Source organism: Bos indicus, chromosome 12 (assembly GCF_029378745.1).
Source record: "Bos indicus isolate NIAB-ARS_2022 breed Sahiwal x Tharparkar chromosome 12, NIAB-ARS_B.indTharparkar_mat_pri_1.0, whole genome shotgun sequence".
In the NCBI taxonomy this organism is placed as follows: domain Eukaryota; kingdom Metazoa; phylum Chordata; class Mammalia; order Artiodactyla; family Bovidae; genus Bos; species Bos indicus.
The window spans coordinates 70,261,531-70,287,084 of NC_091771.1; the positions used below are offsets into that span (position 1 = coordinate 70,261,531).

Consider the following 25,554-nt stretch of genomic DNA (forward strand, 5'->3'; position numbering starts at 1 on the left):
TGACTGAGCAACAACAAATACACTATATTTTAAGATTATATTGATATATACCATAAGATGTAATAATAGTAACTATGTAATAATAGTAATTATGTAATATTTTGTTCTATACATTATTTAATATGTTCTGAGTGAAAGTGAAAGTTGGTCAGTTGTGTCCGACTGTTTGCAACCCTATGGACTATACAGTCCATGGAATTCTCCAGGCCAGAATACTGGACTGGGCAGCCTTTCCCTTCTCCAGGGCATCTTCCCAACCCAGGGATCGAACCCAGGTCTCCTGCATTGAAGGTGGATTCTTTACCAGCTGAGACATAAGGGAAGCCCAAGAATACTGGAGTGGGTAGACTAACCCTTCTCCAGCGGATCTTCCTGACCCAGGAATCGAACCAGTGTCTCATGTATTGCATAATATGTTCTGATGTGAACTAATACTTTTTAGCAAAACAGTATTTAGACTGTTCAAAGTTTGCAAATCCCAGGAAAGCAATTGTTTTTGTTTGTGCTTTCTTCCTGCAGTTTAACAATCTGTTTTTTCCCTCGTTTCTGTAGAATTTTTTATTACTTGATGAAATACCACAGGTCAGCACTCAGCTGCCATCAGAGGGTGAAGTGATGGTGGACATGCAAGATTTCACTGCTTTTTGGGATGAGGTAACAGATCTTCCATTCCAAGATCATGAATGCTAACAGACAACTGTGACTACAATTTATTGGAGAATTTTTAGATTTTACCCACGGTGTAAAATGTGACTTGCTCATTTACTAAAAGTATGTTGCAAAAATTTTCAAAATTGAGACTAATGTTTGTATCTAATGGAGATAAATTATAAAATCAGCCTAAGATGTTTGATATGTTGTGCTCGCTCTCATTTTCAATAGAACTTTCAAAGTATTATCATATTTTGATCTCAAAGTCCATACAATTGTAATGTTAGCATTTACAGAATTGGACAAACAAAATGCTGCAATGTGATATGGGTTATCTGAAAAATACACAACTAGTTTTTAAAGAGGCTTTGGGGAATCAGCGTATATTTTTTGCCTTGATTTTCAGACCAGTTCATTATACACAGAGTGAGGCCATGATCTGGATCTTTGCTGTGGGGTAGAGTGGGTGCTCCCCCATCCTGAGCTTCTGGATGGTTCTGAATACTTTGGTGGCATTCAGGGTAGGAGGAGACAGCAGGTGATCATAGTGGGCACCAGTGATTCCTAGTTAAAGGATTGCGCTGTGTGGAAGCTGACTAGGAGAGCTGGTGATTTCCAACACTTGGTTTATTTGTTAGGTTCAGTCAAACAGAAAAAACAACAGGGTCTGGTCTCAAGAAGTTGTCAGTATCACACGCCCAGTGCAGCCCTTTACCAACTGAAATGCCCCGCTGCTCCCCGGTTCCGTGGTCTTCTGTGCTCACCCTCCTGTATCAGTGAGGATTGGTTAGGAAAACAGAACCCCACCGCGGGAGAGGGAGTTCCATGCAGGGAATTAGTTACGCAGATGATAAAAGAGGGAGAAAAAAGCAGTAAAGGCAAAATGGTGGTGCGCGAGACAACCCAGGGGTTATCAAAGGCAGGAAGCTGCTGCCATCCCCAGGGCTGGAGGGACTCAGGGAGGCGGCGCCTCCACCAGAGGGTCCACCCTCCACAGCAGAGCCCAGGAGCTGGGCTGTCAGAGTGGGGACCACAGAGCACGTGTCCTGACTGTAGACTTGTCCTGTATTTTGTCCCTGTGACTCTGTGGTGCTCCCTGCATCCTGTTCACCTGCTTCTGACTCAGCAGCTGCCATCACCACCGACAACCAGTGGTTTGTTCCCTCATACATGAAACCACATCCCTGTACCTTCTGTCCATGGAAACTCACATAAGGTGTCTGATCTAACCTGAGAGCTTCTGTTACCTTAATACGGTGGATTTACCTTCTGGTTGGTGTTTCTCGTCATAATGCTCTTGAAGCATTTATAGAAAGCACCACTAAAATTCCATTATAGAGAACATTTCATGTGAATGCTAACACATACTTTGTTTGAACTTATTAGTGGAATTCTTATGTTCACAGCAAACATGTAGATTTATTTTAAATCAGTTCAGTATATATTCTGCAGTTATTAACTGAAATAAAAATATCTGTATGCAGCAGTCTGCCTGTGCAGCAAATGCCTGTAATGTAGAATAAGGGATTTTAGTTGTACTATAGTCCATGTGAATAAATCAGATGAAAAATCTGAAAAGGTTTCTATATAGCTTCTAGAGTTAAAACACACACACACACACACACACACACACACACATTATTACTAACTCAAGATACTAAACTCCTGAAGGAAGAGGGGAAAAGGCTGTGAGTTCTGTTGTAAGTCTCTTGTAAAATCTAAAGGCATATTATGATTCTGTTAGAGCAGAATTCAAAATTACAGAGATGAGAGGCTTCATCAGCTATGTTTTCACAAAAATAGATACAATGTTAACATTATTGTGTGTCAAGGTTTCCTTGGAGAAGGAAATGGCAACCGCCTCCAGTATTCTTGCCTGGAGAATCCCATGGATAGAAGAGCCTGGTGGGCTACAGTCCATAGGGTTGCAGAGTCGGACATGACTGAAGTGACTTAGCAAAGCAAAGCAAAGGTATTCCTATCTAGGTAAATGATGATTATGGTATTGCAGCTAATTTTTACCACTTTCAGGGAATGGAAATTCTAAATATTTTCAACTGAATCTAGTCTAATAGCACTCACTAGAAACTAACAGTCATGGCACCATAATATTTTTCATGCGGTACCAGACTGTCACTACTGAGGGAGACACAAAAATGTGAGGTAAGCATATCTTTTCCCAGAAACCTTTGAAGCCAGAGATATTAAACAATTAAGGCACTTGAAAACATTAGGGATATGTATAAACTTGTGAGTAAGACAAACTATAGCTGTACCAGCAAGCAATGAAGAAATAGTAAATCTTCATTTTATGAACCTTTAATTAACTAAATGTAAGGAATTTTGGCTCAAGAAATGGTCAAGAGCAACTTGTCATATCTTACTATATAATATTGAAAACCAAGTGCTAAATTTAGCCATTGTAGGGTAAGGAAACTAAAACAAAAAAGCCTTAACGACCTGGAGCCTTAGTGAGCAAAAGCTCATTTTAAACTGACTTAAACCCCTGAACTAATCCTGTGTGTCAAAGGCAGGGAAGAAGGATCCCTCTAAACCTGAAAAAACTAGTGATTCATAGGGAAACTAAAGAGATGAAAGTATGCATGCTTACCATACCACAGGAACTGAAACTAAGAAGAAAAAGATGGGTGAGAAGAAATAAAAAGTATGATCTATTTACCTAGGGCAATCATCATTATAAATTGACAGTAATCTGATCAACTAAGATTTTTTTCTGAAATTATACTGCTCATATTTTCTGTGTCAAAACTTAAAATGATTGTTTCATTAAAGAGTTAGTAAATGATTCTAAAACAACTTCTTTCTTACCTCATAAAAGTTACATTTTAAGAAAGCTCAGTGGAAATCTTAAGGTACAACAGTTAGGATACTTTTTTGAAGTACAAAGGAAAATATAATTAAATCAACTTTATACTTTTTAACAGCCATAATAAAAATTTAGGGTGGCTCAATAGCTGAAGGCTTTTGACTTCCTATAAATTGTTTAAGTTACTCGGACTTGAAATAAAGTAGGTAAGTTTTCAGTTAAATACTAACAGTGTAGTATCTTAGAGCAGATTTTTTATTGCCCACATCAACAGTTATATCCTCAGACCAACTTCTCCCTTCTTTAATGTGAAATAGCAAATCACCAGCATTTTAGGTTAAGTCTAGACTTTAAGGTATTATTCTTTAATTTCTAAGTGATACAAAGTGCTTTATAAGTATGAACAATAATGTGTTATACTTTACTATTTTTTTGTCCTTTCCATTCATTTTTTAAAATCTGGAACATGGCATCTTTTTTTCCATGTAGAAAAAACTGTTATCAAGCACAAAATTTTACTCTAAGGATACTAAATTTTTAAATTTATTCCACTTTTTAAATGATAGCCCAAAATCCACCTGATTGATGCTCATTTAGCACCTTCTTCTCAATTCTGGTCACTAAAGTACATCCTGAGTTCGAATAAAAATAATGCATCTTTCAGGCTTTAAAATGACTACTTTTTAAAAAATTTTAATTGGAGGCTAATTACTTTACAATATTGGGCTTTCGTGGTGGCTCCATGGTAAAGAATCTGCCTTCAGTGCAGGAGATCCAGGTTCGGTTCCTAGGTTGGGAAAATCCCCTGGAAAAGGGAATGGCAACCCACTCTAGTGATCTTGCCTAGGGACTGCTAAGTGACTTTCACTGCACCTGCAAAAGGGTCATGAGGCTATCTGCACAGGACAGTTTTCCATCACTTACAGAGTTACATTTGGCATGTAAAGAAGAGAGAATCTAATCCCACAGCAGCAGGCATTTAAGGTATAAGAAGAAGCCACAAATATTCATGCAGAGTACTTTAAATATTCCCCTTGAGCAAAATGATTTAACTGATTTTTCTTCAAGAGCAATGCTCCTATATGCATCCCTTGAAAAATTAAAGATCCCAGAATAGCATGTTCCATGTGGGACACATTGAAAGACGACAATATTTTGGTTTCAGTGAGTTACACTCCAGCCCTTGTTCATTTAGCAGATCCATTTTCAGAGGGTGGGGTTGGTGTTAGTCACTCAGTCGGGTCCAACTCTTTGTGACCCCAAGGATTGTAGCCCTCCAGGCTTCTCTGTCCATGGAATTCTCCAGGTAAGAATACTGGAATGGTTGTCATTCTCTTTTCCAGAGGATCTTCCCTACCCAGGGATCAAACCTGGGTCTTGCACATTGCAGGCAGATTCTTTACCATCTGAGTCACCAAGGAAGCCCATAGAGTGTGGTAATTTTGTTTTTAGATTTGTAAATCTATAGAGAAAGAAAATTACAGCCTACACACCCAAGAAAGGACAGTTCCTCCAAAGAACCTGGCTGCATCAGAGGCAGACTTTAGCATGGATTGTGAGCTCAGAGTTAGTGGTTTTAGTTACACCTGATGTGGCAGCTGCGGTGGGAGCTGTGGAGGGGAAGGCAGAGTTGTGGTGTTAGCTCTCGAATTGGTTGGCAATGGTGTGACAGCGGGCACAGAAAGAATTCTGTGTTTACCAACTGGCAGTGACTAACTCTGAATTATGTAAACAGTAGCATTTACCTTTCATTCAGTCCAAAAGCAGGTAGTATTAATAGCCTTAGCATCAAAACAGGAAACACAGCTGTTATGGTTTCCCGGATTTCTGGTGCTGGAGAAGTGTCCCTGAGGAGTGGCGGTACTGGGGCTATCGTGGTGCTTAGTAAAACTGGACTGTAGTCACATCAGGAACCGGGGAGGTGCCCTGAGCCAGTCATCACACAGAGCGTGGCTAGGCAGCCCGCGGCCCAGAACAGCAGGTGGGAGAGCCCAACAACGCGTCCTCCATGCAGGTGTTCAAGTGGACCTGGGCACCCAACGCTTCGTCTGTCCTTCCGTCCCCTGCGTCCTCACCACCCCCCCCCCCCCCCACCAGTGTGTGCAGGTGTCCATTGAATTGCTTTTGGGCCAAACTATGCATGACAGAAAGTGAAGAGGGACTAAAAAGCCTCTTGATGAAAGTGAAAGTGGAGAGTGAAAAAGTTGGCTTAAAGCTCAACATTCAGAAAACTAAGATCATGGCATCTGGTCCCATCACTTCATGGGAAATAGATGGGGAAACAGTGGAAACAGTGTCAGACTTATTTATTTATTTATTTATTTTTGGCTCCAAAATCACTGCAGATGGTGACTGCAACCCTGAAATGAAAAGACGCTTACTCCTTGGAAGAAAAGTTTTGACCAACCTAGATGGCATACTGAAAAGCAGAGACGTGACTTTACCAACAAAGGTCTGTCTAGTCAAGGCTATGGTTTTTCCAGTGGGCATGTATGGATGTGAGAGTTGGACTGTGAAGAAATCTGAGTGCCGAAGAATTGATGCTTTTGAAGTGCAGTGTTGGAGAAGACTCTTGAGAGTCCCTTGGACTGCAAGGAGATCCAACCAGTCCATTCTGAAGATCAGCCCCAGGATTTCTTTGGACGGAATGATGCTAAAACTGAAACTCCAGTACTTTGGCCACCTCATGAGAAGAGTTGACTCATTGGAAAAGACTCTGATGCTGGGAGGGATTGGAGGCAGGCGGAGAAGAGGATGACAGAGGATGAGACGGCTGAATGGCATCACTGACTTGATGGACGTGAGTCTCCGGGAGTTGGTGATGGACGGGGAGGCCTGGTGTGCTGCGATTCATGGGGTCGCAAAGAGTCAGACACGACTGAGTGACTGAACTGAACTGAACTGATGTAGCATTTTAAAATGAACTATCTTGTTCTTTCAAGAGCTTAATAACATGATCACTGACTTCTGTGTAAATTGCACTGTAGTTCAGAATACCCTGTTCTGTTGTCCTGGCCTTGCCTATGGAAGGACTGTGCCCCTTGCTGGGGTCATTAGTCATTAGGGCTGTCAGGTTAGGTCATGGGTGAGGGAGCCTTCGGAGGGGAAGGGGAACACATTGGGGTTTTGGACAGAAGCTGAGTCTGATTGAAGCCCCTGCTGAGCTGGGAGGCAGGAGACAGATGTGAGCTCTGTAACATGCTCTCCTAGACAGCCAGGTGGACAGGTGGAGAAGGTCTCAGGGACCCAGGTCTCATTCATGAAATGATGAGACTTGGTATCGATCTTTAAGTTTTAAAATAAATGCTTCCAAGGCCTTCTCTGGTGGTCCAGTGATTAAGAATCCACCTTTCAGTATGGGGGCCTCTGGTTCCATCCCTGGTTGAAGAATTAAGATCTCAAGCTATGAGAGATCACATGAGAGATAGCTAAGATCACATGCTATGGAGCAACTAAGCCCACATATCCCAGCAAAGACACAGAGAAGCAGCCAAAAAAAAAAACAAAAGAAACAAACGTCTTGTGGGAGCCTCCAGATTTCACAGGGCAGGGTTTTGAACCTTGTCTGCACAGAGTAGTGGCTTAGATTATGATCCTTGTTAGTAAGTGTTCTCTGAGCCTGGATAACCAGTGCGGGAGGGACCCAGCAGCATGAGCTGTCGAGTGCTGCCACCTTCTGGTCACCCCGGAGTACCGGGGTCCTGCCCCGGTTGGATCCAGGGATTCCTTGGGGAGGACGGCATTGGTGATTAGAATAGCAAAGCAGAGAGATTAGAGGCTCATTATAACTGGTTTATGCGGAAAGTCAATAAAACCCATGACATCAGCTTTGCTCTGACCATGGAGGCCGCAGGCACCCTCTCAAATCGCTGAAGGTGCCCTACCTGAGGCATTTTCTCGAGTGGGTCTTAGAAGCCCAGGCAAGTAAGTGGTCCCAGAGGACCCCCGAGCTCCAATTAAATGTCCTGAAAGAAGAACAGAAAAGAAAAGGAGAGAAAAAGAAACAAGAAAGAACGACACGGGGATACCAAGCTTTGAGCAAGGCCCATAGCTTTATTTTCAAAGGGAGCTTATATACCTTAAGTTGTGCATAGAGGATAATAGGGGGTGTGAAATCATGCAAAGTCAGCAGTCTTTGATCCTTATGGAGACCAGGCTTTCTTTTCTGAAAACTTATCCTATACAAATGGTTGAGGTGATTTACATCATCTTCTGGCCAGAAGGCCTGTTAACATTTTATGACTCTGATAAGGTTTGTCAACTATAAGACTTATTTTCTCTAAGAGTAATTATTTTAAAGTTTGGCGAAGGTGTTAGATAAAGTTGCATTCCTATAGGGCAAAGGTGCAGTGGGCTTACAACAAAGGAAATAATTTATTACCTTAAGGGTCTAAAGTTGTTAACACCAAGGCCACTACTTATTTTTTCTATATACCAACTATATTAAATAATACACTTCCGAGGATACAATACAGGGGATGTGGAAACTTGGCAGCAAGCATTGGCTCAACAATGAAATCTTCTACTAGTTTTATTCTAATAATTTCTAACTCCCTGAGAGGCTCTATACTATTTGAATATCTTGAGCTTCCCAAGCCTCTCCCAGTTGGGAGACTGTAAACAATCCTTTGCATAGCTGTAGGAGTCTGGGTAAACCTGTCAGGCAAGTTAGAGAGACCTCTGAGGGGTTTGGATTTAAACACTCCTATTATGCCCAGGAGGCTTATTAACTAGAGTTTTAAGTTGATTTCCTTCAGAAAAAGGTGGTCGGGGATCAGTTCAGTTCAGTTCAGTCACTTAGTTGTGTCCAACTCTTTGTGACCCCATGAATCACAGCATGCCAGGCCTCCCTGTCCATCACCAACTCCCGGACTTCACCCAGACTCACGTTCATCGAGTCAGTGATGCCATCCAGCCATCTCATCCCCTCATCCCCTTCTCCTCCTGCCCCCAATCCCTCCCAGCATCAGAGTCTTTTCCAATGAGTCAACTCTTCACATGAGGTGGCCAAAGTACTGGAGTTTCAGCTTTAGCACCATTCCTTCCAAAGAAATCCCAGGGTTGATCTCCTTCAGAATGGACTGGTTGGATCTCCTTGCAGTCCAAGGGACTCTCAAGAGTCTTCTCCAACATCACAGTTCAAAGGCATCAATTTTTTGGCACTCAGCCTTCTTCACAGTCCAACTCTCACATCCATACATGACCACAGGGAAAACCCTAGGCTTGACAAAATGAAACTTTGTTGGCAAAGTAATGTCTCTGCTTTTGAATATGCTATCTAGGTTGGTCATAACTTTCCTTCCAAGGAGTAAGCGTCTTTTCATTTCAGGGTTGCAGTCACCATCTGCAGTGATTTTGGAGCCAAAAATAAATAAATAAATAAATAAGTCTGAAACTGTTTCCACTGTTTCCCCATCTACTTCCCATGAAGTGATGGGACCAGATGCCATGATCTTCGTTTTCTCAATGTTGAGCTTTAAGCCAACTTTTTCACTCTCCACTTTCACTTTCATCAAGAGGCTTTTTAGTTCCTCTTCACTTTCTGCCATAAGCGTGGTGTCATCTGCATATCTGAGGTTATTGATATTCCTCCCAGCAATCTTGATTTCACCTTATGATTCTTCCAGCCCAGCATTTGTCATGATGTACTCTGCATAGAAGTTAAATAATCAAGGTGACAATATACAGCCTTGACGTACTCCTTTTCCTATTTGGAACCAGTCTGTTGTTCCATGTCCAGTTCTAACTGTTATTTCCTGACCTCCATACAAATTTCTCAAGAGGCAGATCAGGTGGTCGGGTATTCCCATCTCTTTCAGAATTTCCCACAGTTTATTGTGATCCACACAGTCAAAGGCTTTGGCATAGTCAATAAAGCAGAAATAGATGTTTTTCTGGAATTCTCTTGCTTTTTCCATGATCCAGTGGATATTGGAAATTTGATCTCTGGTTCCTCTGCCTTTTCTAAAACCAGCTTGAACATCAGGAAGCTCATGGTTCACATATTGCTGAAGCCTGGCTTGGAGAATTTTGAGCATTACTTTACTAGCGCGTGAGATGAGTGCAACTGTGTGGTAGTTTGAGCATTCTTTGGCATTGCCTTTCTTTGGGATTGGAATGTAAACTGACCTTTTCCAGTCCTGTGGCCACTGCTGATATTTCCAAATTTGCTGGGATATTGAGTGTAGCACTTTCACAGCATCATCTTTTAGGATTTGGAACAACTCAGCTGGAATTCCATCACCTCCACTCTCTTTGTTTGTAGTGATGCTTCTTAAGGCCCACTTGACTTCACATTCCAGGATGTCTGGCTCTAGGTCAGTGATCACACCATCATGATTTTCTGGATTGTGAAGATCTTTTTTGTACAGTTCTTCTGTGTATTCTTGCCACTTCTTTTTAATGTCTTCTACTTCTGTTAGGTCCATACCATTTCTGTCCTTTATTGCCCATCTTTGCATGAAATATTCCCTTGTTATCTCTAATTTTCTTGAAAAGATCTCTGGTCTTTCCCATTCTATTGTTTTCCTCTATTTCTTTGCACTGATCAGTGAGGCAGGCTTTCTTATCTCTCCTTGCTATTCTTTGGAACTCCACATTCAAATGGATGCATCTTTCCTTTTCTCCTTTGCTTTTCACTTCTCTTCTTTTCTCAGCTATAATGTAAGGCCTCCTCAGACAGCCATTTTGCTTTTTTGCATTTCTTTTTCTTGGGGATGGTCTTGCTCCCTGTCTCCTGTACAATGTCATGAACCTCTGTCCATAGTTCAACCAGCAGTCTGTCTATCAGATCTAGTCCTTTGAATCTGTTTCTCACTTCGAATGGTTTATTGGTTCCCCCTACTTTCTTCAATTTAAGTCTGATTTTGGCAATAGGGAGTTCATGATCTGAGCCACAGTCAGCTCCCTGTCTTTTTTCTGCTGACTGTATAGAGCTTCTCCATCTTTGGCCACCAATAATATAATTAATCTGATTTTGGTATTGACCATCTGGTGATGTCCATGTGTAGAGTCTTCTCTTGTATTGTTGGAAGAAGGTGTTTGCTGTGACCAGTGTGTTCTCTTGGTAAAACTCTATTGTCCTTTGCCCTGCTTCATTCTGTACTCCAAGGCCAAATTTTCCTATTAGTCTAGGTGTTTCTTGACTTCCTACTTTTGCATTCCAGTCCCCTATAATGAAAAGGACATCTTTTTTTGTGTGTTAGTTCTGGTAGCTCAGACAGTAAGACATCTGCCTACAATGTGGAAGACCTGGGTTCAATCCCAGGTTGGGATGATATTCTGGAGAAGGAAATGGCAACCCACTCCAGTATTCTTGCCTGGAAAATCTCATGGACAGTGGAGCCTGGTAGGCTACAGTCCACGGGATTGCAAAGAGTTGGACACAGCTGAGTGACTTCACTTCACTTTCTAGAAGGTCTTGTAGGTCTTCATAGAACCATTCAACTTCAGCTTCTTCAGCATTACTGGTTGGGGCATAGGCTTGGATTACTGTGATATTGAATGCTTTGCCTTGGAAACGAACAGAGATCATTCTGTCATTTTTGAGATTGCATCCAAGTACTGCATTTTGGACTCTTTTGTTGACTACAATAGCCACTCCATTTCTTCTAAGGAATTCTTACCCACAGTAGTAGATACAATGGTAATCTGAGTTAAATTCATCCATTCCAGTCATTTTATTTTGCTGATTCCTAAAATGTCAATGTTCACTCTTGCCATCTCCTGTTTCACCACTTCCAATTTGCCTTGAATCATGGACCTAACATTCCAGATTCATCTACAATATTTCTCTTTTTAGCACTGGACTTTGCTTCTGTCACTATTCACATCCACAGCTGGGTGTTGTTTTTGCTTTGGCTCTGTCTCTTCATTCTTTATGGAGTTATTTCTCCACTGATCTCCAGTAGTATATTGGGCGCCTACTGACCTGGGGAGTTCATCTTTCAGTGTCTTATCTTTTTGCCATTTCATACTGTTCATGGGGTTCTCAAGGCAAGAATACTGAAGTGGTTTGCCATTCCCTTCTCCAATGGACCACATTCTGTCAGAACTCTCCACCATGACCCGTTTGTCTTGGGTGGCCCTACATGGCATGGCTCATAGTTTCATTGAGTTAGACAAAGCTGTGGTCCATGTGATCAGATTGGTTAGTTTTCTGTGATTGTGGTTTTCAGTCTGTCTGCCCTCTGATGAAAATGGATAAGAGGCTTATGGAAGCTTCTTGATGGGAGAGACTGACTGAGGGGGAAAGTGGAGAAGCTTAAAAGGCTTAAAAAATGTTTCTTGCATATGAAAATGTAGCTTCTTTTGGTAGATCATTCATTCTTAGAATCTGAAACTAGTTTTTTTGGTGATGAAAAATCATTGTCATTTTTTTAGCATGTGAATGTTGTTTAATCCGTTCAGTTTTTTCTAGAAAAAAATTTCAATTTGATGATTATTCCAGACTTTTAATTCAGACTCTATGCCTTTAGTCTTTTGGGTGTTTTACTTAATAACATGAAACCTTTTTTTTTTTTTTTTTTTGACATAGCAGTTACTATTTTCTTAACACTCAAGATATGTAAAGACACGCAGATACCCTAGGTCTCTCTGGAATGTGACCTGTGATCAGCATGAGGAGTACTTTGTCCTTTACCCTTGAGTTGGATTATGTGTTGTCACATATACCTTCATGCTTTATATTTTTCTTACAGTAGAAGTACTTTATTGCCCTGTTTAGCCAGGACACATAATGCATGTATCATGTATAAAATTGAGGCTTTATCACTCTGACCCATGGTGTCATAATTAATTTCTTTATTTCCCATTGTTTTGTTGTTGGTGTTGAATTAAAGCCCTCTTTAGAGCTTTGAAGATTACTTATAAGAGTTAATTTACCAAGAGTGACTTCTTAATATAAAGTGCCTGTTTGCTTATTGAGCATTACTGAGGTTTGTTTTATCAAATGAAAATGGAGAGATTAGTGGAGCTTTCAAATTATTTAGGGCTTCCCTTATAGCTCAGTTGGTAAAGAATCCATTTGCAATACAGGAGACCCCAGTTTGATTCCTGGCTTGGGAAGATCCCCTGGAGAGGGAATACGCTACCTGCCTGGTATTCTTGGGCTTCCCTTGTGGCTCAGTTGGTAAAGATTCCTCCTGCAATGTGGGAGATCTGGGTTTGATCCCTGGGTTGGGAAGATCCCCTAGAGAAGGAAAAGGCTATTCACTCCAGTATTCTGGCCTGGAGAATTCCATGGACTTTATAGTCCATGGGATTGCAAAGAGTTGGACATGACTGAGCGACTTTCACTTTCAATTTATTTATTTAGTAAAAGGCCAGGCATGCCAGGTACTTATGCTGCCACTTTGTGGAGATTAATGAGCCAGTTAAAACCAAGGGTCCTGATGAAAACTTATAAATGATTAAAAACCTTCCACACTGGATATTGTATTAAGTACATTATTTTAATAAAGTAGCATGCATCATTCAGTTTGCATTTCAGGAAGGTGCCTTGTCATCTCTGCTACTAAATTCTGTGGGTGTCTAGAGCTGAATCCGTATGTAAATCTGGTAAAAGAAAGAGGCTTCCTAAAGGCAACTTAGATGCACGATACTGGGTGCTTGGGGCTGGTGCACTGGGGCGACCCAGAGGGATGGTACGGTGAGGGAGGAGGGAGGAGGGAGGAGGGTTCAGGATGGGGAACATGTGTATACCTGTGGTGGATTCATGTTGATATATGGCAAAACCAATACAATATTGTAAAGTTAAAAAGTTAAACAAACAAACAAACAAAAACTACTTCAAACCCCCTAAGTCATAGGATTGGATGAAAAGGCCTTTGGGACACAGTATCTTAAAATAGGAAGGAGAAAAATGTGAGTTAATATCAGGATATCAGTGACTATTACGTTATTTTTTCTACTTTTTAAAGTAATGTGTATTACTTTATTGAAATGGGTACATTTTTATAAACTTTAATTTGCAGGAATCAGAGACCCCAACCCTCCAAGGCCTTTCCTTTACTGTCAGACCCGGTGAACTGTTAGCTGTGGTCGGACCTATGGGCGCAGGAAGGGTAAGTTGTGATGCCTTTTGTCAGCCTGATGCAATGCCACAGCCCCTGTTCAGACCTCAGAGTGGAGCCCAGAGCTGAGTGTGACTCAGTTTGAGCTAGAATTGGGTATATCTAGAAAGGTGTTTCTCTAGGTACATTAGTTTTGCAAAAAGGTTTCATGGCCAAATTCAGGATAAATGCACATTGTGTTTTCCTTCTTGATGCTTCATGTGACATAGTTGGGAACTGCTCGTGGGGAGTTTGGACATCTCAGTGAAGGAGATTATTTATGTGGCAGCTGTTCAGGATGGACGGAGACAGTGGGGACTTCTTTTTGTCACAGTGGCCCCTCCAGGAAGTCTGGAGGTGGTGAAGGCTCTTCCAGGAAGCTCTGAGCATTTCTTCATGTGACTTGACTTGGTCCCATCAGTGCACATTAGGGAATGTGCAATCATGTGCTGGAGCTAAAGATATAGACATGAGCCAGATCTTGACACCTCTGTCCTCCAGAGGCAACCAGGTTCTGGGGCAAGACAGATATGCAGGCAGACTATTTCAGCCCAGTGTGGTGAGTGCTCTGATGGCGTGGACATAGGCATGTCATTTCTCTGTGTTACAAGAGATATGAAGGACACGTACATGTGCACTTAGTGTCCTGTGTTTTGTACAACAAAATACAGAAACCTAAATGTGGGATGTGCACATGAGAGGGTGATGATTTCCTCCATGAAGGACTTTTTTAAAAATTTATTTTTAATTGGAGGATAATCGCTTTACAATATTGTGTTGGGTTCTGCCATACGTCAGCATGAATCAGCCATAAGTTTACATGTTTCCTCTCTCTTGAACCTCTTTCCCACCTCTCATCCCATCCTACCCTCCTAAGTTGTCACAGAGCCCAGGATTTGAATCCCTTGGGCATAATGGACTTCTGGTCTTCAAATACATCAACCACAGAGTTATTTTAAATAATAATCTTTGGATATATTCTTCACACATAGTTATCAATTTTTAAAAATATACTTATTTATGTATTTGGTTGCATTGGGTCTTTGTTGTAGTGCATAGCATCTCTAATTGTGGCATGTGGGTTCAGTTGCCCTGGGCATGTGGGATATTAGTTCCCCCACCAGGGGACCAGGGATCTAACCAAAGCCTCTGGCTTTGGAAGATGGATTCTTCTTTTTTTCAGTGTTTATTATCTGGATATAATTATTGTTTTTTTAACATTTTATTTTGTACTGGGGTGTAACCAGTTAACAATGTTGTGATAGTTTCAGGTGAACAGTGAAGGGTGTATGTCAGCCATACGTACACATGTATCCATTCTCCCCCAAATTCCCCTCCCATCCAGGCTGCCACATAACATTGAATAGAGTTCCATGAGCTGTGCAGTAGGTCCTTGCTGGTGATCCATTTTAAATACAGCAGTGTGTACCTACCTGTCCATCCTGAACTCCTAATTATCCCTTCCTCCCATCCTGGAGGGTGGATTCTTAACCACTGGATCACCAGGGAAGCCCCACATAGCTTTTTAAAAACAAGTATTTGTCAAGTAAAAGATACTCAGATGCAGGAACAACTGCATTAAACATCAGATACAGAAAATACACATCCTGCTTGTCTGTTCTGCTAGAGAAGGATGTTAAACATTCTTAGTCTTTGCTGAGTAGAACATTTCATCTGAGGGAACTCAGGCAGAGTCGATTGTTATTGTATTAATATTCCTTATCAACCTTTAGTTTACGGTGACCAATAATGCTCTTTTCCATTTTTTTCCCTGCAGTATCAAAGCTGTACTTTATACTCTTCTGATATCGTGTATCAAGCACCAGGGTGGGGTCGGCTGTGCTGTGGGTCGTGTTCTGTCCTGAGTGCACCGTGTTCATGTGTGTGTGTTGCTGTCTGTTTCAGTCCTCGCTGTTAAGAGCTATGCTTGGGTGAGCTGCCCCCAAGCCAGGGGAAGGTCAGTGTGCTCGGGAGGATCGCATGTGTTTCTCAGCAGCCTTGGGTGTTTCCAGGAACTGTGAAGAGTAACATTTTATTTGGGAAGAAATATGAAGAAGAACAATATGAAGAAGTAATAAAGGCTTGTGCTTTGGAAGAGGTGAATAATGACTCTTGAGTTGCATGTAGTCGAATTTCAAATAATGATAACATTGATTTAAGCTCTAAGGTTTGTTAAAAGTTCTTTTTTTTTTTTTTTGAATCTGAAAGGTCTTATTTGTTGCTTTATGCTGGACTTCTGGGTAAGTATGCAGTCATATATGTGGCTGTTTTAATTCTTGTGTGATAATGATGGTCACAGAATGCCTTTGTTTCATTTGGTGAAGTATCATTCACTTTTAGATTCTTTTTTTTAATGGACAGTTAACAAAATTTTGAAGAATAGAGAGCGCCATGTAATGAACCCTCATGTTTGCACCCCCAGGTTCAGCCGGGGTCAGCTGGTGGCCAGTCTTGTTGGGTCTTTACCCCTGCCTTGTGCCACCCCTCCACCCAACACCCCGCCCCATCCCCCGGTATTCCAAAACAGATCCTAGACCTCAGATTAGTTCATCTGTAAGCACTCATTGTTGTTTTTCAGTCACGAAGGCCTGTCCAGTTCTTTTCGACTCCATGGACTGCAGCAGGCCAGGCCTCCCTGTCTTTCACCATCTTCTGGAGCTTGCTCAAACTCATGTCCATCGAGTCGGTGATGCCATTGAACCATCTAATCCTCTGTTGTCCCCTTGTCCTCCTGCCCTCAGTCTTTCCCAGTGTCAGGGTCTTTTTCAATGAGTTGGCACTTCGTATCAGTTATCCAAAGTATTGGAAATTCAGCTTTAGCATCAGTCCTTCCAATGAATATTTAGGGTTGATTTCCTTTAAGTATGCACTGGTTTGATCTCCTTGCAGTCCATAGGACTCTCAAGAGTCTTCTCCAGCACCACAATTCAAAAGTATCAATTCTTTGGCACTTTGCCTTCTTTATGGTCCAACTCTCACATCCATGAATGACTAGTGGAAAAAACATAGCTTTGACTATATGGACCTTTGTTGGCAAAGTGATGGCTCTGCTTTTTAATATACTGTTTAGGTTTGTCACAGCTTTTCTTCCAAGGAGCAAGCATCTTTTAATTTCATGTCTGCAGTCACTGTCTGCTGTGATTTCTGAGCCCAAGAAAATAAAATCTGTCACTGTTTCTACCTTTTCCCCATCTGTTTGCCAGGAAGTAACTGTGAAGATAGCTGAGTGCTGAGGAATTGACGCTTTTGAACTGTGGTGTTGGAGAAGACTCTTGAGAGTCCCTTGTACTGCAAGGAGATCCAAACAGTCCATTCTAAAGGAGATCAGTCCTGGGTATTCACTGGAAGGACTGATGCTAAAGCTGAAACTCCAATACTTTGGCCACCTCATGCGAAGAGTTGACTCATTGGAAAAGACTCTGATGCTGGGAGGGATTGGGGGCAGGAGGAGAAGGGGATGACAGAGGATGAGATGGCTGGATGGCATCACTGACTCGATGGACATGAGTTTGGGTGAACTCCGGGAGTTGAGGATGGACAGGGAGGCCTGGCGTGTTATTTATGGGGTCGCAGAGAGTCAGACATGACTGAGTGACTGAATTGAACTGAATGGGGCCAGATGCCACATAAATCATCAATAAACATATTCTGTTACGATAAGCAATATAGTATGTAACATTTTATATTATCATTAACCACTTTTAAAAACTTAATTTTTTTAAACAAGTTTTAAAAAAAATCTTTTAAGGATTTTAAAAAGTTTTAGGCATTACCTAGTTAAAGGTATCATGTTGATAAATTCTAGTTTGATATTTTCCCATATATATTGCTTGACCTTACAAAGCCCTCTTGGACGCCTGTAAGTTTATACTTTCATCTCATATTTACACATTCCTGGTGACTTGGACATTTTCTTTTCAGGTTGCCTTGACAATCATAGATAATAAGATCCTTCTGTGTCTAGGTATAGAGGCCTTCAAGACTTGAGTTATTTTAGTGTTGCCTTCATTTCAGATATAATCTTCAGTCACCCCCTGGGCGATGTGATGTGAAAGAGCAATAGGCTATAAAATGGTTCAAAAGGACATGATCTGGTTCAGATTCCAGCTCTTCTGTTTAACAGCTGACCATCCTCAGACCAGTGATACGACCTCACTTAGTCTCAGTTTCCTCATCTGTGAAATGGGGCCAGTGCTTCCTGTGAGCTTGTTGTGAAGATTAGAGATAATCAGCATTAGGGTCCAGCACAGAGCTTGGTGCACAGATCTTACCCCTCAGGAGCTGAGAGAAGCCATGTACACGTGTACAAATGATGGAGCAGAATAAGACGGTCTTTCATGAGAGATGAGAGATGTAAACAGAGCCTTAGGAACCCAGCAGATAGAGATGAGTCCAGGATGGTTTCATGCGAGAGTATACTTGGGATGATACTGGGAAAATGGGCAGGATATTGACAGGCTGTGAGAGGAGGGGTGATTCCACATGGAAGAAAAGCTGTGAAGGAAGCAGGGCTCCTGCTGCTTGACTCTAGAGTCCAGCCCTCCTCTGCCAGGGCCTCACGTCCGGACTCACATTTACCATTTCAGCAGTCTGCTCCATGGTGCTTCTACTGTAAGTCTCAACCATCGCTGAAGGGCCCTTGATGTGCTTCTGGATGGATGGCATCAGATCTGCTTTGCCATTTTCTAGTTTGCCTCTAGTGTGTGTGTCTGCTGTCCAGTGAGAATTGGGGAAACTTAAAGGAAAATAATGTGAATAAGAACACCTGTCAGTGGGGGGAATTGTAGGCTATATGCAAGTCAGGCTTTTCCCTTTAACCTAATTGGAAAATGGTGGCTAGGAATTTAGCCTGACTTGGATTTTGTTGCAAATCCTGTGAAATGGTTTTCCCATTTGGGGCTGGTCCATGAATAATGTTCAGAGTCAACAACACAGTTACAGTCTTGCTACCAAACTCAGAGAGCCTGTTTCTTGTGCCCTAACTGTGCTAAGTGAATGTGTGGATTTAGGTGCTTTTTCTAGAACATGGTTAAGGTTGCTGTGCTATGATGTGTTACTATTTTGTTAAGCAAAATGAAACAATGTAGAATCAAAGCATAAAAGCTACTGCTGCTAAGTCATTTCAGTCGTGTCTGACTCTGTGCAACCCCATAGATGGCAGCCCACCAGGCTCCACCATCCCTGGGATTCTCCAGGCAAGAACACTAGAGTGGGTTGCCATTTCCTTCTCCAATGCAGGAAAGTGAAAAGTGAAAGTGAAGTCGCTCAGTCATGTCCGACTCTTCACGACCCCATGGACTGCAGCCTATCAGGCTCCTCAAGTTAAGTGGAGCAGTTTTCAAGGACTTCAACAGTGAAACAGAGGCCAATATATGTGTGTGTGTGTATGTGTGTATGTAGGGCTGGGAACCTGTTTAAAGTGGCTCATTGTTGTTCATGAAAACCAAATCAAGAGATGGTAATAACTTCTGAACTCAACAATGAAAGATGATGAAAGAATGATGAATTTTCATGACAGATCAGTTGCTGCCTTTCATTGGATATAACCTACTTAAGCTTTGAGTGAGCAGGGACCCTGTGTGTCTGTGTGCCTGTCAGGGAGGGAGGGTTACGATGGACACTCTTTCTTCTCTTTATGGTCATGTGCTTTGCATGTTATGACCCACAATGTGAATGTGGTCCCACTGTTGGTTTGATGGGAAAATAGGCATCAGCCACCAGTAGCAAGTTACAATCAATTCCAGTCCTTTTTCCATTTATAGAGGGTGTCCTCACTTTTGAGTTTAGTGACTCTTGTTTTTGTAGCACATTCTGTAGAAGAGGAATGTGAGACTTAGGGAGATCAAAGGACTTGTTTCTCATGCAGACTCCAGTGTGCTACCCGCTTTCCCCCCAAATTTGCTAAAGTAGAGACAGAGTTAGCACGTCATCCGCAGAAAGGTACTGCTGTGTATCTTAGGTTGATGCCTGAGGGGTTTAGTAGATATTTCAAAGATTTCTAACATAATAATTGTGTAACAAAACCTGATTGTTATCTTGTTGTTGGGGGATATTGTTGTCATTGTTTTTTTTAATTTCCCCAGATACTCTGGGGAAAATAGACTGATTTGTCCATTTACTTTTTTTTTTTTTTATTTCTAAACTTTACAATATTGTATTAGTTTTGCCAAATATCGAAATGAATCTGCCACAGGTATACCTGTGTTCCCCATGCTGAAGCCTACTTCTTAAATAATATTCAAATATAGCTTATGGTAGATTCCCAGATCCTCAAGTCAAAGCTTCATATCCTTCTTAACTTTGAGTTTTTCCTGCTTTCACAGACAAGCATCTACTTAGTACAGCTGATCTCCTTGGTGTCCCTCAAACACGTTGTTTCTTTCCTTTTGGTTTTCCTGCCCAGCCTGCTCTTTCTGCTCCCATTTCTGTACAGACCTTGTCTTTCACTCTGACTTGCCTTAATTATCACTGTGAAGACATTGGCGAGGTGTTATCCCTTCTCTGAAAGTGAGAAGCAGAGACCAAGATCAGGAAAACTGGTAACTTGAGATAAAACAAGTCCTGTGCCTTCACCTCCTGGGCTTCCAGCTCTCACACCTGTGTCTCTAGCACAGACCTTTGCACCTGCATATCTAGCTTCACCGTGATGTCACTGAGAGCTCATCTCAGCTTGTCCACAAGTGATGTCTCCTAAACCTGCCTCCACCATCTTCCCCCGCTCAGTAAATGGAGACCCTGTCCTTCCCCTTCTTCACCCCAGACACCACAGTCTCCTCTTCTCTTACAGCCCACACCTATCCTGTCAGCAGGTCTTACAACTCTGCCTTCCAAATGTGTCTGGAGTGTAACCCCATCTCTCCATTCCCACTGTTTTCTAGCTTATTCCAGTAATGTCCTCACTTGTATCTGCCTTTACCCTTCCCCACTTACTGCCTGGTTTCTGCAAAGCACAGGAGTTTCCTTGTAAACCTCAGATCATGTCAATCCTCCCCTCCCCCTCCTCCTCTTACTGGAGTGCCCCCAGGCTCCTCCTGCTCTGTCTCCACCCTCACCCCCTCATTCTCACTCTGCTCTCCTGCCTCCTTGTCCTGAACCCCTTGGGCATCTCCCCATAGCCCCTGCACTCGCCCCTCCCTCTGTGAGGACCAGCCTCTCCAGGTCTGCCTGAGCCCCTCCCTACCCCCAGATCTGCTCACACCCTCTCTGAGCAGAGCCCTCACACCCCAGTGTGGACTCACTTCCCTCCTTCACTCTGCATCCCCCTGAGCCGGCTTCCTTTTCCTTCTTGTCCTCAGTCCTTGTGCTCAGGTTAATTTTCCATATCACTTATCTCCCAGCATGGAAAGAAATTCTAAGAGCTCTGTTTCCTCGTGGCAGAATTCATTGTGCCCAGAATGGTGCCTGGTGTATAGTCAATCCTCAATAAATACGTGTTAAAGTGGTAAAATGCATAAATGCTTTGAAAAAATACAGAATGAAAAAAGTGAAAAGCCCTGAGAGTTTAACTTTCCTGGTTCCAATTTAGTCACTATGAAATAAGCACATTGCTGTTGATTAAACACTTGTATGAAGAACTGATGCTAAAAGGTTAGGATGGCAGGAGAACACATTTTAAATGTTTTTCTTTTTTCCGTTTTCTATCTCCACACAGGATTTTCAGAATTTGGAGGAAAGAGATCTAACTGTGACAGGAGATGGAGGAACCCCACTGAGTGAAGGACAGAAAGCCCTGTCAGCCTCGCCAGGTAAATGGGGTTTCAGTTGCCATCCTGCCCCTCCTCCTCCGCGGCTCCTAGTGGACATGAGCACGCAGACCCCGCTCACTGGGTGGGCCTGTGTGAAGCAAGGTCTTGGCCCTTTCCCTGGGCTTGTAGAAGGAACCTGGTGTTGTCGGACACCATCATGATTCAGAGATGAGACCCAGGGAGTGTGAAGTGTCCTTTCCTGACGTCTCTCCACATTTTCTAGAGCCATGTATCAGGATGCAGACATCTACCTCCTGGACAATCCGCTCAGCTCAGTGGATGCAGAAGAAGTCAGCAGGCACTTGTTCTAACAGTGAGTTTGCACGTGTTTTATATCTTTTTTTTTTGCAGGAACCCTGTAGGGATCAGGAAAAGGAACTCAGGAAAGCCTTTGTGCGAGACTCAACTCCCTCTGCTCTGGTGTTCCTCCCTCCCCTCCCTTCCCTCCACAGAAGATCCATCATAGAGAAATCTTACATTCATGATGAGGTCAGGATAGGAAAATACAGCAGGTGCTTCCAGTGTGTGGAGGAGAGTGGGGTCCATGCTTTAGGGAGAGAGGGATAGATGTCAGATTCCCCCATGACTTGCAGTTTATTTGTCCAGACCCCAGGGGTAAGAAGGGCAATGTAAAAATTTTAAATCAGAGAGTAGGACTTGGTAACCTGGTAACTGGTTGCCAGTCCTTTTTCCTCTATCATGTGTTGAAGGCAAATTGCTGCTGCTGCTGCTAAGTTACTTCACTCATGTCCAACTCTGTGTGACCACATAGACAGCAGCCCACCAGGCTCCCCTGTCCCTGGGATTCTCCAGGCAAGAACACCGGAGTGGGTTGCCATTTCCTTCTCCAGTGCATGAAAGTGAAAAGTGAAAGTGAAGTCGCTCAGTCGTGTCTGACTCTTAGCGACCCCATGGACTGCAGCCCACCAGGCTCCTCCATCCATGGGATTTTCCAGGCAAGAGTACTGGAATAGGATGCCATTGCCTTCTCCTGAAGGCACATTAGAACTGAAGTTTTCAGTACCAACATAGGACTTCCATGGAAAGACTATTGGTTTATGCTTATTAATTAATCAGTTGGTTTGGAAATACTTAATAAAGACTAAAATTTACAAATGATTTATTTCACATCTGAGTATGTTCTTTTCACATCTGACTCAGTTGTTTTACATTGCTTCATGGATTCTTACTAGAATTAATAGTTAGACCCTTGTGTAGGGTTACCTTGAATTTGAAACTCGGTATCTTGGTTGAAGTCCTGACTCTCACTTTATTTCTGGAATTTGTTGTCAGTGGCTCTTTCTTGGCCACAGAACTCCTGGAGGAGAAGAGCTCTGATGCTTTTCTGTCCTAACACACGCTGACTGACGCCTCCGGTGGAGTCTAGACTGGCCTGTTTGAAAGCCTCATGAATTCGCTTTTTCTGAAACAGCCTCCACATCTACCCCACAGTTAGTTCCCTTGCTGTTGTTCACCTTGTAAAGCCAACGAGCTTTCCAGCTGCACTTATTAATGTCCTGCTGTATACACTGAGATCGATGCCCTTACAGATGTTCCTACACAAAGCCTTTCAGTTTATAAGGAGGACGGTGAGCCAGGAGAGGGGAAGGACCACACTGGGCAGAATAAGGGAGACTAGGATGCCCAGCTTTCATTCCTGCCTCTGAGGAACCTGTCTCTACATGGAGCTGGTTAAGACAGATGCCTGGGAAAGCTCAGCAGAGTCACGGTTTAGAGAGTTTTCATACAGGGTAGGAAGTACTAAGTGGAAGCAGAAGTGGCAGCTGGAGGCTTTCACTGAAGTTGGAAGGTTCCCTGTGCCCGGGGCTGGGCGGGCAGTGCCCTGGGGCCTGCAGGCTGGGCAGATATGTGGAGGCTGAGAAGAGGACCCAGTCCTTTGCTGAAGGAAGAGGAGAAGCTCAGGTGTGGAGGGAGGAGGAAGCAGGGCTGTGAGGAGGACAACAGGCACATCCTCGCCTGGAGGAGGCGGGGTGTTTGGCAGAGAGAAGCCGTTTGGGAATTCTCCTTGTCAGGTCCTGTGTTAGTTTCTAGGATTGTGTCCATCCAGGCTGCTCTCACAGGAACCAGAGCTGGGTGGCTTAGAAATAATGGAAGTTTATCTATCTCGGTTCTGGAGGCTGAGAAAGTCCAAGTCAGGGTGCTGGCAGATTCAACATCTGGTGAGGGTCTGATTCTGGTGTCCTCTTGTGCTGGAAGGGTGAGGGAGCCCTGTGGTTCCTTTTATCAGGATACCTTTCGTGGAGGTTCCACCCTCATGACCCAATCACCTCCTGATGGCCCCACCTCCTAATACCAACACAGTGAAGATTAGGTTTTAATGCATGAATTTTGAGGACAAAACATTCAGTCTATAGCAAACTGTCACAGATGGAGGTGCTTAGAGAACAGAAATTGATTCTCTCACGGTTCTCGAGGCTGGGAGTCCAGCGCGTGGGCAGCTTCGGTCTCTGCTGAGCATGCCACCTCGCCCTCTGGCAGCGGCCACTGTGCGGTGTCCTCATGCAGTCTCCCCTCTGTCCTCAAGCACCCCTGTGTTTCTGTCCTTTCTTATTAAAAAGTTTTTATTGAAATATGGTTAATTTACAATATTGTGTTACTTTATTTGTACAGCAAAATGGCTCAGTTATACACAGCTATACATTCTTTTTAATACTCTTTTCCGTTATGGTTTATCTCAGGATATTGAATATCCTGAATACAGTTCTCTGCACTATACCATAGGACCGTGTTGTCTGTCCATTATACACATAATAGTTCGCATCTGCTAACCCCAAATTCCCAGTCCATCTCTCCCCCACACCCCTCCACCCATGCAATCCCAAATCTGTTCACTGTCTGTGAGTCTGTTTCTGTTTTGTAGATAGGTTCATTTTTGCCATATTTTGGATTCCACATATAAGTGATACGTGATATCTTTCTCTTTCTGGCTTACTTCACTTAGTATGATAAAATCTAGGTCCACCCACATTTCTGCAAATGGTATTCTTTCTTTCTTTTTATTTTATGGCTGAGTAGTATTGCATCATCTATATGTATCACATCTTCTTTTTTTTTTAGGTCTTTATTTTTTTTTAATTTTATTTTATTTTTAAACTTTACATAATTGTATTAGTTTTGCCAAATATCAAAATGAATCCACCACAGGTATACCCATTCATTTGTCTATGGACATTTAGGTTATTTCCATGTTTTGGCTATTGTGAATAGTTTTGCTATGAACATAGGCTTGCATGTGTCTTTTTGATTTATAGTTTCCCCCAGATATATGCCCAGAAATGGGATTACTGGATTATAAGATAATTCTGTTTTTAGTTTTCTGAGGAATCTCCATACTGTCTTCCGTAATGCCTGCAACAACTGATAATCCCACCAGCAGTGTAGGAGGGTTCTCTTTACTCCATTCCCCCTCAGCCACTGTTATTTTAATGATGGCCATTCTGACTGGTGTGAGTTGATACCGGATTGTAGTTTTGATTTGCATTTCTCCAATAATTCACAATGGTGAGCTTCTTTTGGCCATCTGTGTCTGTCCTTTGGAGAAATGTCTATTTAGTTCTGCCTATTTTTTGATTAGATTTTTTGTTCTTGTTGAGTTGTATGAGCTGTTTGTATATTTTGGAAATTAAGCCCTTGTTGGTCACATCATTTGTAGTATCTTCTCCCATTCTGTAGGTTGTCTCTTCATTGTGTTTATGGTTTCCTTTACTGTGCAAAAGTTTGTAAGTTTGATTAGGTCCTATTTTTTTTTTACTTTTTTTTTAATTAAAAATAATTATTTGTTTATGGCTGTGCTGGCTCTTTGTTGCTGTGGGGCTTTCTTTCTAGTTGTGATGAGCAGGGGCTTCTCTCTAGTTGCAGTGTGGGCTTCTCATTTCAGTGGCTCCTCTTGAGCAGAGCACTGGCTCTAGGGTGTGTGGGCTCAGTAGTTGAGGCTCCTGGACCCCAGAGCACAGGCCCGGTAGTTGTGGTCCATGGACTGAGTTGCTCCGTGGTATGTGGGACCCTCCTGGACCAGGGATCGAAGCCATGTCTCCTGCATTGGCACATGGGTTCTTTACCAGTGAGCCACCAGGAAAGCCCTTTTTGTATATTTTTGTTTCTATTTCTATTGCCTTAGGAGACTGACCTAAGAAAACATTGGTATAATTTATGTCAGAGAATGTTTGCCTCTAATCTCTTCTAGCAGTTTTATGGTGTCACATCTTACGATTAAGTCTTTAAGCCATTTTGAGTTTATTTTTGTGCATGGTGGGAGGGT

General features: G+C 42.5%; 1 protein-coding gene across 3 annotated transcripts in view; it reads left to right on the forward strand.

The window, feature by feature from the left end:
- Positions 1–25,554, forward strand: part of LOC139176077 (ATP-binding cassette sub-family C member 4-like) — a 401,158-nt gene that overhangs the window by 30,706 nt on the left and 344,898 nt on the right. For 2 of the 3 annotated variants that reach the window (XM_070800386.1, XM_070800388.1), the window contains exons 5-9: positions 553–654; positions 13,453–13,542; positions 15,436–15,628; positions 21,182–21,275; positions 21,499–21,588. The gene's annotated coding sequence lies outside the window, so the exon portion shown is untranslated. The remainder of the gene's footprint in view (positions 1–552; positions 655–13,452; positions 13,543–15,435; positions 15,629–21,181; positions 21,276–21,498; positions 21,589–25,554) is intronic. The other variant, XM_070800387.1, reaches the window with a different exon arrangement.